We start from the raw sequence: 19,050 nt of genomic DNA on the forward strand, positions 1-19,050 counted from the left end.
AGAGGAAAGATGTTAGTATTGAGGAAGATTGAAAAAGGCTCCTTGCCAAACGTACAGTTTTAACTGATGAAGGAATAAAGGGAGTCATGGAAGAAGAAAAATCTAGGCATTGGGTAGGGGGACAGGTGATGAAAAGGCTCTGCATTTGGAAACACAGTGTCACATGGGAAGGAGAGGGAGGAAATCTGTGTTGCTCGATCAGAGACTTTGCAGGTGGTGAATAAAGTGCAAGCGAACTAAAATGCCAGGAGGGGAACAGGTTGGGAAGAGCTAAAAGCCACACAGAAAATTTTATACATTTTCCTGGAGAAATGGGGAGCCACAAGAATTTCTTGAATGAGGAAGGAGGATGTAACATGACCAGAATTCCATATCAGTAAATTCACTAGGACAGCTGAACAGAGGATGGATTGGAGTGAGCTGAGTCTTGTGATAAAATGAACAACCAGCAGGTGATTACAATAATTCAGATTAGTATCAGAGGATAGAAGAGATGGAATAAAAGTAGACTTAAAAGGATTGTCTGAAAGATGGGATTCAGTGAGTGAGTAAAAGTGAGGAGTAATGGGTAACATCAAGATTGTGAGCCTAGATTATTGGGTATTAATGGTATCCAGGATATTAATAGGACACTTTGGAAGAGACGGGTTTTGGGAAAATATATAATTACTTCAGCTTTATACTTGAATTTAAGTTGTCCAAGAGAGAATTAAATAAGTAAGATTACAGATTAGGAGAGAAGTTAGAATTGGATAAGTGGATCTGAAAATCATTTTGTAGAGCTGATAATTGAACCAAATGGAACTGATGCAAACAGGTGAAATAGTATAGAAGGAAATGAAAATAGGGATCAAGACAGAATGTCAGATAAGATCTAGTTTTGTGAGAGGCCTGTATTAAAATCCAGCAAAGGAAATAAAGAAATAGCAATAGAAAGAAGTGTCACAAAAAAGAGAGAGAATGTATCAGTCAGTCTAGCAATAAATATTTCTTTAGCACCCACCACATTTCAGGCTCTACAATAAGTCTTGGGGATTTAAGGAAAGGCAAAAGTCAGTCTTACACAATCAAGGAGATTACATTCTAACTAATGAGACAATATATAGATAACTAACTCCAATTCCAAAGCCCACTACTAATGATGCTCATGTGGGGAGACCAATGGACTGTGCCAGTGTGACGGGTTGAGATGGTATAAAGGCTGGAGTGTATAGGGCTGAAACTCTTGAGTCATTGCACTGAGGTCGGTTTAAGCACTTACGGTTAATTACTGATTGGACAATACTCTATGGGCATATGCTTGGAAAATGGTCCTTCCCACTATCCTGTGCTGGCTCAATGATTGGTGTATACAGAGGATTGTAGGAGGGACTAGGGGGTGGAGTAAGACTAGCCAGAGTCACTCTTTCGGTAGAAGAGGAAGAAGGCGGTCACGGAGATTCTGCTTTCATCCTGTTCAATCCTGTGTCTAAAGACCAAGAATAAAGACTAAGGACTTTTGCTTATCTTGATTCCGGCTGATTCTGGGGTGTCTGGGGTGCTAGCGCAGTTGCCACACTGAAGAGAAGAGAGTTCTTCAGTTTTCTTCAGACTTGCACCTATTCAGAGTTTCAGCTCTTTACAGAAACATGCATAAAGAATTTGCATGTTTAACATTTATTGGATCACTTGCACTGTGGAGGGGATGGGGGAAAGAGAGGGAAAAAATGAGAACATAGGGTTTTGTAGGGATGAATATCAAAAATTATCCATGTATATATTTTGAAAATAAAAAGTTTTAATTAAAAAACACATAGTCTAAGAAAAATAAATTTAAAAAATAAGATGATATATGAATGTTATGGAATATTATAGTTCTGTAAGAAACAATCAGCAGGATGATTTCAGAAAGGTATGGAGAGACTCACATGAACAGATGTTAAGTGAAGTGAGTAGAACCAAGACAACATTGTAGATAGCAACAAGATTATTTGATTATCAATTGTGATGAACTTGGCTCTTTTCAACAATGAAAAGGCTAATTCCAATAAATTTGTGATAGAGAAAATGATCTGAACACAGAGAGAGAACTATGGAGACTGAGTATGGATTACAAGTAGTATTTTCACCTTGTTTTTGTTGTTGTTTGTTTGCTTGTTTTTTCTTTCTAATTTTTTTCACCTTTTCATCTGATTTTTCTTGCACAGAATGATCAATGTAGAAATATGTATAGAAAAATTGTATATATATAATCTATATTAGATTGCTTGCTATCTAGGGGAAGAGGAGTAAGGGAGAGAGAAAAATTTACAAGGGTGAATGTTGAAAATTATCTTTTCATGTATTTTGAAAAATAAAAAGCTATTATTATAAAAAAATTTTTTAAAAATTCCCAGATTAAAGAAAAAAATGTTGCAAGAAAGAAAAAGAAATAATTTAAACACTTCAGAAAAACAATCAGGATTTCACAAAATCTAGCAACTTCTACACTAAAAATTTTTAGCTCTTGGAACATTATTTTTCAAAGAACAAAGAAACCGGGGTTGCATTCAACAATAATTTATCCAGCAAAGTTGAGCATAATCCTGAATGAAAAAAAAAATGGACATTTGACAAACTGAAAAAAGTTTAAGTATTTGAAGCAAAAAGACCACAACTCAATGGAAATTTTGATATAAAATATCCAGGAGAAATATAAGGAGATCATTAAAGATAACTACAGTGACCCAATAAAGGTTAAACTTTTTGCTTGTGAAATATGAAAATATTATCAATATTCATACAAATGTTAGCATTACTAAGGTAGTTTGAATGAAAGGTTGTGGCTGAGTTGTGTATAATGGAATGATTCTGAAAAATAAAAGTGGGAGTAAAAAAAGTAACTGTGTCATAAAATAGGGCATGAAAGAAAGAACTGATACAGAGGAAGAAGGCAGGGGTGCAGGGCTGGTAATGTTATCTCTCACTCTTACATATACATCCAAAGAGATTGAGAAATATTCTGAACTTCTAGGGAGGTGAAAAAACTGCGGGATAGTGGAGGGAAGGGATTTTGAAAAGGGTATATACAATAAGGTTAGGAGCATGGGGGACAGAATGAGATAGGGAATTAAAGGGCATGGGTAAAATAAGGTATAGGAAGGTAAGGGAGGAAATAAGATAAAGGAAAAATAAAGTAAAAAGAGAGTTTGAGAAAATAATGAGTAAAAATAAGGTGGAGTGCCGCAGGGAGACAACTACACACCAAAAGTGATATGAGAAGCTCGTTTAATTGTACAATGGCTACTCATTTTATACAGTTTCTTATGCAATGATATCATAGTTCGTTAGCTCCAAGTAAATACACTTAAGGCTCATTAAAGTGGTTATATAATGGTATTAAGACAAAGATGGTTTACATTAGGGCACAACTCAGCAGTTTTTAAATGTCAAGAACAGGGTGGTGCGGAATAAATGCTTCTAAGTACTTCTTCCCGGACATAGCTGTTAGTGTTTGTCATTCTGTTCCCGGACTTGTTTACTTTTTATCCTCAGTTGACTCTTCCGAGCAGCCCCTTGGTTAATTCCTTCTTTACAACAGCCACAACATCTCCCCCTTTTTTTGTGAAACGAGACATCATTCTAAGGAGACAAGTTTCTGTCAGTTGTAGGGTGCACACAAACAAAATAAAACAATTAAGATGATAATGGTCAGAATAGGGGATATCAAGGATAAGAGGAAGTTAGGAATACTTAGGGATCTGAACCAATCTTCTAATGTGTTAGACGAAATCTTAATTTTATGGAGCTCCTCTCGAATTTTGTTTATCTTTTGTCTTATAGAGGGAGTGTTATCAGTAAGGTTAAAGCAACAAAGTCCTTGAAATTCGGAACAATCATGATGATGCAAAAGAAGGAGAAAATCTATAGCAGCTCTATTTTGTAACGTGGCATGAGAAAAGGTAGAAAGTTGTTGCGTTATATCGGAAAGTATAGAGGAAGTAAGGTTAGAATTATTCCGAACCCAACAGGCCAATTTCTTTAGAACCTTATAATTTAGTGCTGACATACTTTGCGGAGTAAGGAGGGAAAGAAAAACCGCAGTGCCTGTAGATACGAATTCTACATCGTCTATGCAATCAGGGGGTAGCTCATGCAGTTCTCTTCGAACACGTGTTCTTACTTCTTGATGTAAGGTCATATTTACCTGATATAATGAAAGTTGACCGACATAGCAAGGACCCCCAACAGGTCTATAAGGGATGGCAGTCCAAGCAGTATCCCCACAGATCAGGAATGTTCCTGGGGGCAAAGCTAAAGGGCCCTCTAGTGTAAGAGAAAGTGCACCACTATAAAGGTGTCCCCAATGAGACAATTGAGTGAGGGAAGTAAATGTTTTCCATTGTGTTCTGGGCTTTCAGCTGCCTGTTCCGGGATGTTTGTCATTAGGTGGTTCAAAATAAACTATCCCATAGAAGGAGTATAATTGCGGATCAATGAATGTTGAGCAGTCAGACAAATGTGTTACATTTTCAAGAACGCCGGGGGGAAGGCTAGACAACAGAGAGACAGCTTGAGGGAAATTAGGGGGAGGATGTTGAAGTGAGTGCAATAAGATTTTTTTTTTTTGACTTGGTTCTTTTTTTTTTTTAATTTTTTTTTATTTTTATTTAATAATTACTTTATATTGACACTCGTTTCTGTTCCGATTTTTTTTCCCTCCCTCCCTCCCTCCACCCCCTCCCCTAGATGGCAAGCAGTCCTTTATATGTTGGATATGTTGCAGTATATCCTAGATACAATATATGTTTGCAGAACCGAACAGTTCTCTTGTTGCATAGGGAGAATTGGATTCAGAAGGTATAAATAACCCGGGAAGAAAAACAAAAATGCAGATAGTTCACATTCGTTTCCCAGTGTTGTTTTTTTGGGTGTAGCTGCTTTTGTCCGTCATTTATCAATTGAAACTCAGGTCTCTTTGTCAAAGAAATCTACTTCCATCAAAATATGTCCTCATACAATATCGTTGTCGAAGTGTATAATGATCTCCTGGTTCTGCTCATTTCCCTCAGCATCAGTTCATGTAAGTCTCGCCAGTCCTCTCTGTATTCCTCCTGCTGGTCATTTCTTACAGAACAATAATATTCCATAACATTCATATACCACAATTTACCCAGCCATTCTCCAATTGATGGGCATCCATTCATTTTCCAGTTTCTAGCCACTACAAACAGGGCGTGCAATAAGATTTTTAAAGCGCATGCATGTCTATATGAGGGCCATCTATAAGTATTATTTTTATACATATGACAATAAGGTGCAGTAGCAGTTTGGTTACAGTTTAAGTTGTACACATCCATAGTGGTATTAAATCTTATGAGCAACTCATGCATTTCTAGAGGAGATCCTACAAAGCAAGTCTTAAATGGATCATCTACATTATCAAGGGATAAACACAAATGGTCTTGCTTAGTAGCATTAGCAATCCTAATCCAAATGTTTCCTGTTGTTGCAGTCAGTTGGAGTTGTGTCATCACGGTGTGAGAGGCGTTGATCAAGAAGCAGAGGATGATAATTGTGGATGCACCCATTTTGCTGGTACCCATCGATTTCGGTGACCTATGGAAACACAAGCATACCCTCGTCCCCATGTTAACAATTCAGCATCTTTCTCCCAGTTATTTGTACCAGGATCATACACTTCTACGGGAGCTCTGATTTCTCTTTCTTTTTGAAAATGAGCCTCAACGGGTACCTTGTTTTGTAACGAATCCCAGGGATTTAACCAGTTCAGGGTAAAAAGTGCCTTGATACAGCATTATGAGGGCTTTCTATTTTGGAAAAATATATAGAAAGATACTTTTTCACATCTTGATGTGCTCTTTCAACAATTGCTTGAGAGGTGGAATTATGGGGGATGCCAAATGAATGGATAATTCCCCATCGTTTCATAAAGAGGTTTACTATTTTGGATCTATATGCCGGGCCATTATCAGTACGAATCTCATGAGGCCTCCCCAGGACCGCAAAAACGACAAGCCAATGTCGCACACAATCTTTTGCCTTGGGGGAGGCATGTGCCGAGGGCCAAATCTGCTTTGAATAAGTGTCAATAGTGACATGCACATATTTCAACTTCCCGAAGGGGGCAAATTCAGTAATGTCAGTTTGAAACAATTGCCGAGGGCATAACCCACGGGTATTCATGGCCTCATTGGAGTTCTGTAACATGGGTAGTTTGCACAGTCAGGACAGGCAGCCACCACCTCTCGAGCTTGTTTAAGGGGAATGTTAAATTCTTTTGATAAGGACCGGGCAGACTGGTGGAAAAAGGAATGGCTGTTATATGCTTCTTGGAGAGACATAATAACTATGCATTCAGATTCAGATTTTGACACTATTCTATCTATCCTATTGTTTCCCTCCGTGAATGGTCCTGGCAAAGAGGAATGGCTTCTAATGTGAGTAATAAAGTAGGGATGTTGTCTATAATAGACACAAGCATGTAACTTGTTTATCAAGGGGAATACAACTGAGGAGGTAGGGGTAATGATAGAGTATGGAAGTCTTAGCATGATCCCTACAGCATACAAGGAATCAGAGACAATGTTAACAGGTTCATTTGAAAAGATGATGAAACATTGTAATATGGCCATTAATTCTAGTTGTTGGACCGAGCCTTCAGCAACCCAAATCTTGTCCTTCCATTGTCCATCCTTGCGATATGAAAATCCATATTTTTTCATTGAACCAGATGCATCTGTAAAACACGTAACAGCTTGAGCAATCGGAACAGGGGACATCTGAATACTGGGAGTTAAGATTAATTGAGTAGAAAACAATGGATGTGGGGGATAATGAAAGTCCGAGGGTAATTCATGTATAGCGAGCAAGAAAATAGGATGTGTACTAAAAATGCTGGAGGTGGCATCTTCCGGCCAAGGGGGAATATATAATCGGGAAAGAAGAGTCCCAAACAACTGAATAGTTCGTTCTTTTGTTTTCAATATCATTTCACCTACATATTGGAATACAGGAGTGATGGTTGTTTTTCTGGTGGGAAGAAAAACCCATTCTAAAATATAAAACCCTTCGGTGGAGTGCTGTCCAATAAGTACTGAATTCATAAGCGTTTTCCCATACACATACAAATTGATGGGAAGAGATTCATCATATCTAAAAAGGTGGTTGGTATTCATTAATTGAGAGATGGCATCTAATGCCATTTTTGCTGCATCGGTTAGAATACACGGGTCGATAATGTTAGTATGCCCTTTCAATAGCTCATATAATGGTTGCATCAACTCAGAGGGAATTCCTAAAAAGGGTCGAAGCCATTGAATATCCCCTATCAGTTTCGGGACGTCATTGACAGTATTAACATCAGATTTAATCTTTAACTTTTGAGGAAAAACCTTGTTATTGGTTATACGAGCTCCCAGATATATAAATGGCTCTGATCTTTGTATTTTTTCAGGAGCTATCTCCAAGTCTCCTTGTTTCAGCACGTTCTGTAAACCAATCAATAAATCATCCTCAATGTAGTTCGGCGAGGCTAGTAAAATGTCATCCATGTAATGAATGACATACAACTGCTGCAACCTTGTTTTATTTAAGGTCCCTTTCCATTTTTGGAGATAATGGTCAACATAATATTGACAAATAGTAGGAGAATTCTTCATCCCTTGTGGAAGCACTGTCCATTCATATCTGTGTGTAGGTGTTGACAGGTTAACTGCCGGTACTGAAAAAGCAAACTTTTCCTTATCTGCATCATGCAATGGGATTGTGAAGAAACAATCCTTTAAGTCAATAACCAATAGTTTCCAATCCTTAGGAATTGCGGTGGGAGACGGTAACCCAGGCTATAGTGCTCCAAAAGGTTTCATGACCTTGTTTACCGCTCTTAAGTCCTGTAATAATCTCCATTTCCCACTTTTCTTTTTTATACAGAATACTGGAGTATTCCAGGGACTCAACGATGTACGAATATGTCCCCTTTTTAGCTGTTCTTGCACTAATTCATGGAGGGCTTGAATCCTTTCTCTAGAGAGGGGCCACTGATCAACCCACACAGGCGTATTCGTATGCCACTGTAATTGTACAATAGGCCGTGTATTCCCCCTTTGATCAGTGGCCCCTATGAAAAAGGTGACATGGTAGTGAAGTACGCACCCCATTGGGACGGACAGCTCGGCCAATGAGACACAAGGTAGTGTCAAGCATGAAAGGAGACGCATGTGCAGTATTGTTTTCATTATTCTTTAGAGAAAGCATTTGAGTTGCTCTATAAGTAGATTGAGTGGGGGTTTCACCACCAATCCCTTTGACCGAATTAACCTTAGTTAGTGACCAATGTGAGGGCCACATATATTTAGGAACCACTGAGGCGTCAGCTCCAGTATCAAGGAGAGCAGTCACGAATAGTGTATTACCAAAAGAATCAGATATTTGCACTTGCCGGGTAGGGCAGGAGTCAGTAATCTTTTCAAGGAGAGCAGATAGAGTGGTATCAGTTGAACCAAATCCTCCCGTTCATTGATTAGTAGACATTGTAAGTGACTTTGCATAAAAGGGAATAAGTTGAGCAATTCTGTCACCTTTACTCAGATGTACAGGAGGAGAGAAGACTTTAAGCATGGTCAAAATTTCTCCTTTATAGTCGGCATTTATGCAGCCTGGCAACACAAATACTCCTTTTAATGATGAGGAGCTACGCCCAATAAGGAGGGCTGACAGGCCTCCTCCCAAAGGGCCGTGGATCCCGGTAGGGATAAGGTGCACATTTGAATCATTAATATCTATGTCTATTGCCACGGAGAGGTCAAGTCCTGCTGATCCTTGAGTGGAAGGGGAGAGTTGGTGGAGAATGCCCCTGTCGCAACTAGGGGTCGCTGCCGGGGTATTTGTGCCGCCGCGCCCGGACGCGGGGAAGGCGGTTTCCCGCCGAGGATGAAGTAAGAGCACGTCCATCAGAATGAAATTTCGAACGACAGTTCATTTCTTTATGACCAAACTTCCCACATCGCCTACAGGTACCTGCAAAGGTTCCAGCGGACGAACCAGGGCAGGGGCAGTTTCTCCTAAAATGTCCAGTCCTCCCACACTTAAAACAAGCATTACTTTTTGAGCCTGCTTGTAAGGCGGCAGCAAGAGCAGCACCATGAATGGAGGCTTTTTCCTGCTCCCATAGCAGCCTTTCTCTAGAGCATGCTTCTATCATATCCACAATCGATGCACCAGGCGGAAGGGGTGCAATCAATTTTTTGCAAGCCTTATTAGCGTTCTGAGTAACTATTTCCTTAACAAGAGTGGGCTTCATTTCCAGGGGCACATTGGGGGCAGAATCTATGGCTTCCTTCACGCGGTCCACAAAGGACATAAACGGTTCGTCCAACTTCTGAGTAACTTTGGTATAGGGAAGCGTAGGATGGGAGATTTGAGGAAGAGACATAAACACATTCAGAGCGCACATCTGAGATTGGGTGAGAATTCTGTCATCAAGTCGGGCTTGAGCCCGAGCATCTGTGAAAGCTCCCTTTCCTAGAAGCATGTCTATAGTGGCTGTTTTTAAAGGATCCCCATCAGGCAAGTCCAAATTTTCCATAGCCTTAACAGCAATACGTTGTTCCCATTTCGTAAGAAAGAGCATATATTCAGTAGGGGTAAGTATCATTTCCATAAGTAGTCTTATATCAAAAGGAGTCATCTTACTGTATGAAAGTAATGAGGAGATTTGATTTTGTACTATTTTGTTTGACGTTCCATATTGTAAAACCAGCTTCTGTAAATTGGTTATCATTTTCCATTCAAAGCCTTGCCACTCTCTTCTACCATTCTGTACTATTTCTGGAAATACACTCGGGGTTAAGGAAAGATCCCCGGAAATAGTGGCATGCTGGAGCAAAGCTCTCCATTGCCGGGAGGGATCATGACCTGGGAATTCAGCAGCAGGGTTTACTCCCGTCCGGTCCTTGTTTTGTTCCTCTAATGCCTTTCTTAGGTCAATAATTTCTTTCCATTTATCGGAGGTCTTTTCAGTATTAGCTTCCAATTCTCTCAACCCCTGGGAGACAGCTTTTATAGCTCTCTCGTATGCATCATCTCTTTTTCGAGAGGAAGTTGTTTTGGGGTCTATGCGTCTTAATTCTTTAAGTAATTCCTCATAATAAGAGTGTCCTGTCTTAGGATCTTTTGGAAATAACTGTGCCGGTATCCGGTCTATATCGTCATCTACATCCATAGAGAGGGGTATTTTGGATGGATCTATTCTAGAGCTTACATCTAACTCGGCAGGGGGGGCAGTTGGAGGAACATACGGAGGGAGATTGTCAGATTTTCCTCCGAAAGCCTCTTTTTCAGCATCAGAAACAAAAGGAGCGACAATATGACCAGCAGATGGCACCTCCGAATAATGTACAATCTCCTCATCACTTTCGATTTCAATCTTACTATCTTTAAGCTTTTTATCATCCTCATTTGCTTTAGTGTTAGCAAAAAGTGCAGAAATTGCAGCAGTAATATCTGCTTCAGCATGCAAGCGTTGTATTATAGTTAGTAAGTCTTTGTAAATTCCTATAAGTGGGACAACTCCCTTTTCTTTATGCAGTGCGGCACTCCACAGTCTTTTTCCGAGATCATCCCAAACCTTATGGGAAAAGAGGGATTCCGTGTCCCGAAAAATGGCAGTGTCTCTCCCCCATCGCAGGAGAGAGGCAATGTCCTTGTCCGTGACAGGTATATCATATTTCTCGGCAAGGTTACGAAAAGTGGATATAGCCGCTAGTTGCAAGGCAGATGCTGCCATTCCCATCCCGCTTCCTGACTCACCGGTCAGCCATGGCCACGGGTCCGTCCTCTGTGATGGGACGCCGACCTGTCTTTGGTCAGAGCTCCTTCAGCTCCTGCGGGATGCAGCTGCGGTATTGAAATCACGTCGGGGTCACCATTTGCCGCAGGGAGACAACTACACATCAAAAGTGATATGAGAAGCTCGTTTAATTGTACCATGGCTACTCGTTTTATACAGTTTCTTATGCAATGATATCATAGTTCGTTAGCTCCAAGTAAATACACTTAAGGCTCATTAAAGTGGTTATATAATGGTATTAAGACAAAGATGGTTTACATTAGGGCACAACTCAGCAGTTTTTAAATGTCAAGAACAGAGTGGTGTGGAATAAATGCTTCTAAGTACTTCTTCCCGGACATAGCTGTTAGTGCTTGTCATTCTGTTCCGGACTTGTTTACTTCTTATCCTCAGTTGACTCTTCAGAGCAGCCCCTTGGTTAACTCCTTCTTTACAACAGTCACGACAGTGGAGGGAAATTCAAATAGTAATCTAGCTGTAGTAATCTGTCAAATCCCCAACTGTGTCATTCCCCAACTGATAAATAGTTAAAGGATATAAACAGGCAGTTTTCCAGTCAATAAATCTAAACACATTAGAATTGATATGGAAAGATGAAGCACTTACAAGATAAATATTGTATGAATTCCCCTTTTTGTTATTTCCTTGTATCCTGCATACGTATAATATATGCAGACATATTTACTTAACATTAGTGATGTTTATCAGGATTTGGCATTTATCAATATTTAGTCTATTAGCTTGACCACTGTCGGAGTGATTATCTAAAGCCTGAAGGCCTGAGTTGCATTTTCCTGGAAATCAGAGGATTTTGGGGAAACTGAAACCTTCTCTTCCAATCCTTTCAAGTAGCCACAACCAATTAGATGGCCCCATATCTGTCAGTGCTCTCTAACTTGTGATATAATCTCTTGTAACAAAATCTATAAAAGTTGTATGTATTCGCTGACTCTTCAGCTTTCTGGCTGTGAGTACTTTCACTTCCCTTTTTTGCTCACACCTGGACTGTTCCCTTCTCATGGGATTCTACAATAAATGATTTTCTGCTTTCTACTTTGAGTGATCTCTGAGTAGTCATTTTTGGGTAAGGGTCTTCATATCCCACACAGAGTCATATAACAATGCTCTAGTTCCTTGTTGATTAGAAAAATGCAGATTTAACCAGTTTGCAATATCATTTTATATCTCCCAGATTGACTAAAATGAATGAAAGAGGAAGTGAAAAATGTTGCAGAAGGATGTGGCAAAATTGGGACACTAATTCATTGGTGGAATTGTGAAATAACCCAACTATCTTGGAAAGTGTGAAAGGAGATTTTCATATTAATATAATATGTGTAATGAATATACTAATAATTTACATTATTCAAACTTGGAAGTCAGTCTCACAAAGCAATTTGAAATAATCAATCAATTATGGATATCACTCTCCTTTGCATGTTGAATTAAGTGAATTAATGATTGGAGAAACTCTTCCTATCCTAGGACTCTGGTCCTGTCCCCTACCAAGAAATGACCACAGAAATTTGAAACAATCACTTAAGAACTGTTTCCACAAGAATTGAAAACACCATATTGTCCTGTGTTCTTGGGCTTGTTGTGGAAAATCAGTTAGACTCTGATAACAACTGATTTGTAATCCACTTTCCCTCTTCCTTCTCACATATGATTTGTGTATAAAATCTCTACCTATACTGCAACAAGTAAGATCTCCTTCCCAGGACATAACAAGAACAATATGGAATTATGGCCAAAGAATTATTGAATTAACTTTACCCATTGACCCAACAATATTACTAGTTGGTCTATTTCCAAAGATTAAGGAAAAAGGAAAGGAACTTCAATATTCTAAAGTGTTTATAGCAGCTCTCTTTGAGGTGGCAAAGAGCTACATGTTACAGTTATACCCATTGATTGGGGAATGGCTGAACAAATTGTGGCATATGATTTTGATGGGATGCTACTGTGCTTTAAGAAATGGTGAGCTCCATGATTTTAGAAAAATGTGGAAGGACTAGCATGAAATGATGAACAAAATGAACAGAACCAAGCAGAACACCCCAATATTGTTTTTAAATAACTTTGAGAAAATTTATTTTGCTTATCATAAATACAAGATTAACCATAAAAGATATATTAAGAAAAACACTATATACTGATAAAAAAAGTATGTATAGAATAATTTTGCATATATTACATACATGACTATTTGTGTCTGATGGTAGCCATATTTAGGGCATGGGTGTCAGAGGGAAAAAAAAAAGGAAAACATTATGCATTGATTTTGTAAGATTGTGCAGGGTAGATTGGTAGTTTCCTGTGAAAATTGTCTTTTTTTTATTGTACTGTTATGGAAATATTTGTTTTATCCTATAAATTAAAAAGAGAATTTTTTTTTTGGCTAGGGCCATTGTGGTCACATGACTCATCCAGGGTCACACAGGTAGGAATTGTTAAGTGTCTGAGGCTGGATTTGAACTCAGGTCCTCCTGATTTTAGGGCTGGTGCTCTGTCCACTGCATTACCTAGCTGCTCCCAAGAACCTTTTTTTTCTTATTTATTTATTTATTTTAATAAGCATAAAGAAAAGTTTTTAATGTCATAAAAATATTTATATAAAATCAAAAGCAAGCATCATAAGCATTGGGAATATATTAGAAGTTTTACCAACAAATATAGAAGTAAAGCAAGGATGTCCACTGTCCTTGCTATTATGTTATAAAATTCTAGAAATAATAATAATAAAAATAACCATTTCCATTCTTTTAGTCATTGTGTATATTATTTTTCTGGAAAGTAAATTGAAAACACCTTATTGGAAAAGAGCCTTTTGCCTAGAAAAACTTACATGAACTGATGCTGAATAAGTGAGCAGAACCAAGAAAACATACATAGTAGCAAGAAGAGTATGTGATGATCAACCATGATGAACTTGGCTCTTTTCTTTTCTTTTATTAAAGCTTTTCATTTACAAAGCATATGCATAGGTAATTTGTTATGGGCCAGAACACTGAACTTGAAACAAAGGATTCTTACAAGATACTAAGTGGAATTGAGGAGACAATGGTTAAATCTAGTTTAGCATTGATTTAATATTATAACAAATAATGGTTTCCTAGTGATATTATGATTGGTTTGTATTCAGTGTACAGCATATAAGCAAGAAGCTCTCAGGGCCAGAAGGGACAAGCACACTAGAAGCTCTCAGAGCCTCAACCAGAATTGGAACTAGGGAAGATCAGAGATGTGGTGGTAGGCTGTTCCCCTTCTCTTCTCCATTGAAACCAAGATCCTCAAGGCCTCCAGAAAAACTAGCCAAGCCCTAAGTGAAGGAGACAAGATTTGGAAAGAGACAATAAAGGGTTTGGACTTTAATACATTTGGTATTTGGGGTGCATTTGGGGTGATTATTGAACTGAAACAAAGGCTGCCTCCAAAAGCCCCCCGAGAAACCTGCTCCTAGAGACCTCAAGAAAACCCCAACAAGAGAATATTACATTTTAGAGACGATTACAGTAATTTTTCGAACATTGACCCTTGCATAACCTTTTTTGCAAATTTTCCCCTTCTTCCCCCACCCCTTCCCCTAGCTGTCAGGTAGTCCAATACATGTTAAATATGTTGAAATACATGTTAGATCCACTATGTGTGTACATATTTATAAAGTTAACTTGTTGTGCAAGAAAAATCAGATCAAGAAGCTTCCTTCCTAAAAAGTAAAACTTGAAAAGAAAAACAAAATGAAAGCAAATAACAACAGAGAGTGAGAATGCTATGTTGTGTTCCACATTCAGTTCCCATGGTTCTCTCTCTGGGTATAGATAACTTTTCATCACTGCACAAGTGGAACCATCAGAATTGATTGTCATATAGTCTTGCTGCTGCCATGTATAATGATCTCCTGGTTCTGCTCATTTCACTTAGCATCAGGTCCTGTAAGTCTCTCTAGGCCTCTCTGAAATCATCCTGCTGGTCCTTTCTTATGGAGCAATAATATTCCATAACATTCATATGTTGTGATCTAGTTCAGATGGATCTGAATCGGTCCCTGTTCGGGTGCCAAAATGTGGTGAGCTTTTTCTTCTCAAAATGCAGCTAGGTGATAAAAGTTCAGATCTTTTATTATCTCCAATATAGCCCGGTTAGCTTAGAGGCCTATCTCTCTGCTTGGTTCCAAGAGCTCCCTCCGAATGTCACCAAATCCAAAGGTCTGGTCCTTCAGCCTCTGCCTCTGCTTTCTTCAGCCTCCAGCCAGCTCCAGTCTTCATGTCATTCCGGTGAAATCTCGACTTGTAGCGTCATCCTCTGAAGAACTTCCTTGACTGGCCCATTGAAGCTCTATTTATGCTAGTGCTCTCTGACCCAAAGAGCTTCAAGGGAGGTGTGAACTCATTGAACTCCAATGAGTAAAGGTGTGAACACAAGCCTTGTATTAATTAGTTCTACTTAGTACCTTGTTTCAGGTTCTGCCCAAAACATCTTCTTGTAAGATTAGATCAACTCTAATTACTTAGCAGTTAGTAAGGATTCCAACATCTCCCCCTTTCTTTTGTTTTAAAACATAGGGGGTTTCTGAGGGGGTACATATAAATCCATCAATATGGGCCAGAACTTTGTAACAGATACTGCCACCAACTTGCCGCGGAGAGAGGGCTTCTGGCGTAGCTCCACTGAAATCCGTTAAAGTGTTCTCTGCACCAGAGTCGTTCCTCTCGAGTCCAGCGCGATCAGCCAGCCAAGAGGAAAAAATGTACTCTGCCATAGATCCCTCATCGCTGGCTTTTTATCTGCCTCTTCTGAGAGAATGGGATATGGGGTTTTCTCCCATAGTGCTCTCTGGCCCAATGACTTTAAGGGAGGTGTGAACTCTCTTGAAGTTAGAAAGTGTACTTTGTGAAGCTAGCATACTTGTGGACTCCAATGAGTAAAGGTGTGAACACAAGCCTTGTCTTAATTAGTTCTACTTAGTATCTTGTTTCAGGTTCTGGCCAAAACATCTTCTTGTAAGATTAGATCAACTCTAATTACTTAGCAGTTAGTAAGGATTCCAACATCTCCCCCTTTCTTTTGTTTTAAAACATAGGGGGTTTCTGAGGGGGTACACATAAATCCATCAATATGGGCCAGAACTTTGTAACAGATACTGCCACCAACTTGCCGCGGAGAGAGGGCTTCTGGCGTAGCTCCACTGAAATCCGTTAAAGTGTTCTCTGCACCAGAGTCGTTCCTCTCGAGTCCAGCGCGATCAGCCAGCCAAGAGGAAAAAATGTATTCTGCCATAGATCCCTCATCGCTGGCTTTTTATCTGCCTCTTCTGAGAGAATGGGATTATGGGTTTTCTCCCATAGTGCTCTCTGGCCCAATGACTTTAAGGGAGGTGTGAACTCTCTTGAAGTTAGAAAGTGTACTTTGTGAAGCTAGCATACTTGTGGACTCCAATGAGTAAAGGTGTGAACACAAGCCTTGTCTTAATTAGTTCTACTTAGTACCTTGTTTCAGGTTCTGGCCAAAACATCTTCTTGTAAGATTAGATCAACTCTAATTACTTAGCAGTTAGTAAGGATTCCAACATTCATATACCATAATTTATTCAGCCACTCTCCAATTTATGGGCATCCACTCAGTTTATAGTTTCTTGCCACTACAAAGAGGGCTGCCACAAGAATTTTTGCATATGCACCAACTGAATTGGATCTTCTCTTTGTTGAAGATTTCCACTTCCATCAGAATACATCCATCAGAATGTATCCACATGCACTAACAATGCATCAGTGTCCCAGTTTTCCTGCATCTCCTCCAACATTCGTCATTATCTTTTCCTGTCATCTTAGCCAATTTGACAGGTGTGTAGTCATATCGCAGTTGTCTTAATTTGCATTTCTCTGATCAATAATGATTTGAAACACCCTTTCATATGAGTAAAAATAGTTTCAATTTCATCATATGAAAATTGTCTGTTCATATCCTTTGGCCATTTATCAATTGGAGAATGCCTTGATGAGTCAATTCTCTATATATTTTGGAAATGAGGCCTTTATCAGAACCTTTAACTGTGAAGATGTTTTCCAGTTTATTGCTTTGCTTCTAATCTTGTTTACATTAGTTTTTTTTGTACAAAGGCTTTTTAATTTGCTGTAATCAAAATTTTCTATTTTGTGATCAATAATAGTTCATCTTTGGTCACAAATTTCTTCCTCCTCTACAAGTCTGAGAGGTAAACTATCCCATGTTCCTCTAATTGATTTATAATCTCATTATTTATACCTAAATCATGAACCATTTTGATCTTATCTTGGTGTACAGTGGTAAGTGTGGGTCCATGCCTAGTTTCTGCCATACTAATTTCCAATTTTCCCAGCAGTTTTTGTCAAATAGTGAATTCTTATCCCAAAAGTTGGGATCTTTGGATTTGTCAAACACTAGATTGCTATAGTTATTGACTGTTTTGTCCTGTGAACCTAACCTTTTCCACTGATCAACTAGTCTATTTCTTAGCCAATACCAAATGGTTTTGGTGACCACTGCTTTATAATATAATTTTATTATATAATTATATAAAATAATCAGGTACAGATCGGCCACCTTCATTTGATTTTTTTCATTAGTTCCCTTGAAATTCTTGACCTTTTTTTCTTCCATATGAATTTTGTTATTATTTTTTCTAAGTCATTAAAATAGTTTCTTGGGAGTCTGATTGGTATAGCACAAAATAAATAGTTTAGGTAGTATTGTCATCTTTATTATATTTGCTTAGCTTATCCAAGAGCACTTAATATTTTTCCAGTTATTTAAATCTGACTTTATTTGTGTGGAAAGCATTTTGTAGTTTTCCCCATATGATTCCTGACTTTCCTTTGGCAGATAGATTCCCCAATTTTTAAAAAAAATATATATGAATAAAATTTATTTTTATTATACTTTTTTATTTATAAGATATATGTATGAGTAATTTTTCAGCATTGAAAATTGTAAAACCTTTTGTTATAATTTTTCCCCTCCTTCTACCCACCCGATGCCCCAGATGGCAGGTTGACAGGTCTGTTTCCCTCCTTTAGTATCTCTTTGGGGTATAAGCCCAGTAGTAGCACTGCTGGATCAAAGGGTATGCACAGTTTGATAACTTTTTGGGCATAATTCCAGAATGCTCTCCAGAATGTCTGGATTCATTCATAACTCCACCAACAATGCATCAGTGACCAAGTTTGCCCGCATCCCCTCCAAAATTCATCATTATTTTTTCTGACAGGTGTGTAGTGGTTTCTCAGAGTTGTCTTAATTTGCATTTCTCTGATGAACAATGATTTGGAACACTCTTTCATATGAATGGAAATAGTTTCAATTTCATCATCTGAAAATTGTCTGTTCATATCCTTTGATCATTTATCAATTGGAGCGTGGCTTGATTTCTTATAAATTAGAGAATTCTCTATATGTGGTGAGTTCAAAAGTTGGAGTTCTTGTTCTTCTCAAAACACAGCCAGATGATAAAAGTTCCAATCTTTTATTATTTCCAATATAGCCCGGTTAGCTTAGAGGTCTATCTTTCTGCTTGGTTCCAAGAGCTCCCTCTGAATGTCGCTAAATCCAAGGGTTTTGTCCTTCAGCCTCTGCCTCTGTTTTCTTCAGCCTCCAGCCAGCTCCACTCTTCATGTCATTCCGGTGAAATCTGACCAAGAGCCTCTGTCTGTTTCTTTTATACAAGAGGGAGGAATTGTGGGATATGAGAGAGAGGGATTATGGGTTTTCTCCCATAGTGCTCTCTGGCCCAAAGAGCTTTAAGGGAGGTGTGAATTCACCATGTTACAAAGTTTACTTTGTGAATCTGGCATACTTGTGAACTCCGATGAGTAAAGGTGTAAACACAAGCATTGTACTAATTAGTTCTACTTAGTACCTTGTTTCAGGTTCTGCCCAAAACATCTTCTTGTAAGATTAAATCAAATCTAATTAGTTAGCAGTTTGTAAAGATTCCAACATCTATATATTTTGGAAATATGGCCTGTATCAGAACCTTTAACTGTAAAGGTATTTTCCCAGTTTGTTGCTTCTCTTCTAATCTTGTTTGCATTCGTTTTGTTTGTACAAAGGCTTTTTAATTTGATGTAATCAAAATTTTTTATTTTGTGATCAATAATTGTTATGAGTTCAAATGTTGGAATTCTTGTTCTTCTCCAAACACAGCCGGTTTAGCTTAGGGCCCTCCGAATATCTCCAAATCCAAA

The 19,050-nt window shown here is 38.6% G+C and overlaps 1 long non-coding RNA gene across 1 annotated transcript; it reads right to left on the reverse strand.

The window, feature by feature from the left end:
* Positions 1 to 3,229: 3,229 nt before the first annotated feature.
* On the reverse strand, positions 3,230 to 11,866 carry LOC127556928 (uncharacterized). Its single transcript, XR_007952564.1, has 2 exons — positions 10,789 to 11,866; positions 3,230 to 5,577 (listed from the first exon to the last, which is right to left on the reverse strand). It is a non-coding gene; the product is annotated as an uncharacterized LOC127556928 (long non-coding RNA).
* Positions 11,867 to 19,050: the final 7,184 nt, after the last annotated feature.

Source organism: Antechinus flavipes, chromosome 3, assembly GCF_016432865.1.
Source record: "Antechinus flavipes isolate AdamAnt ecotype Samford, QLD, Australia chromosome 3, AdamAnt_v2, whole genome shotgun sequence".
Classification (NCBI taxonomy): domain Eukaryota; kingdom Metazoa; phylum Chordata; class Mammalia; order Dasyuromorphia; family Dasyuridae; genus Antechinus; species Antechinus flavipes.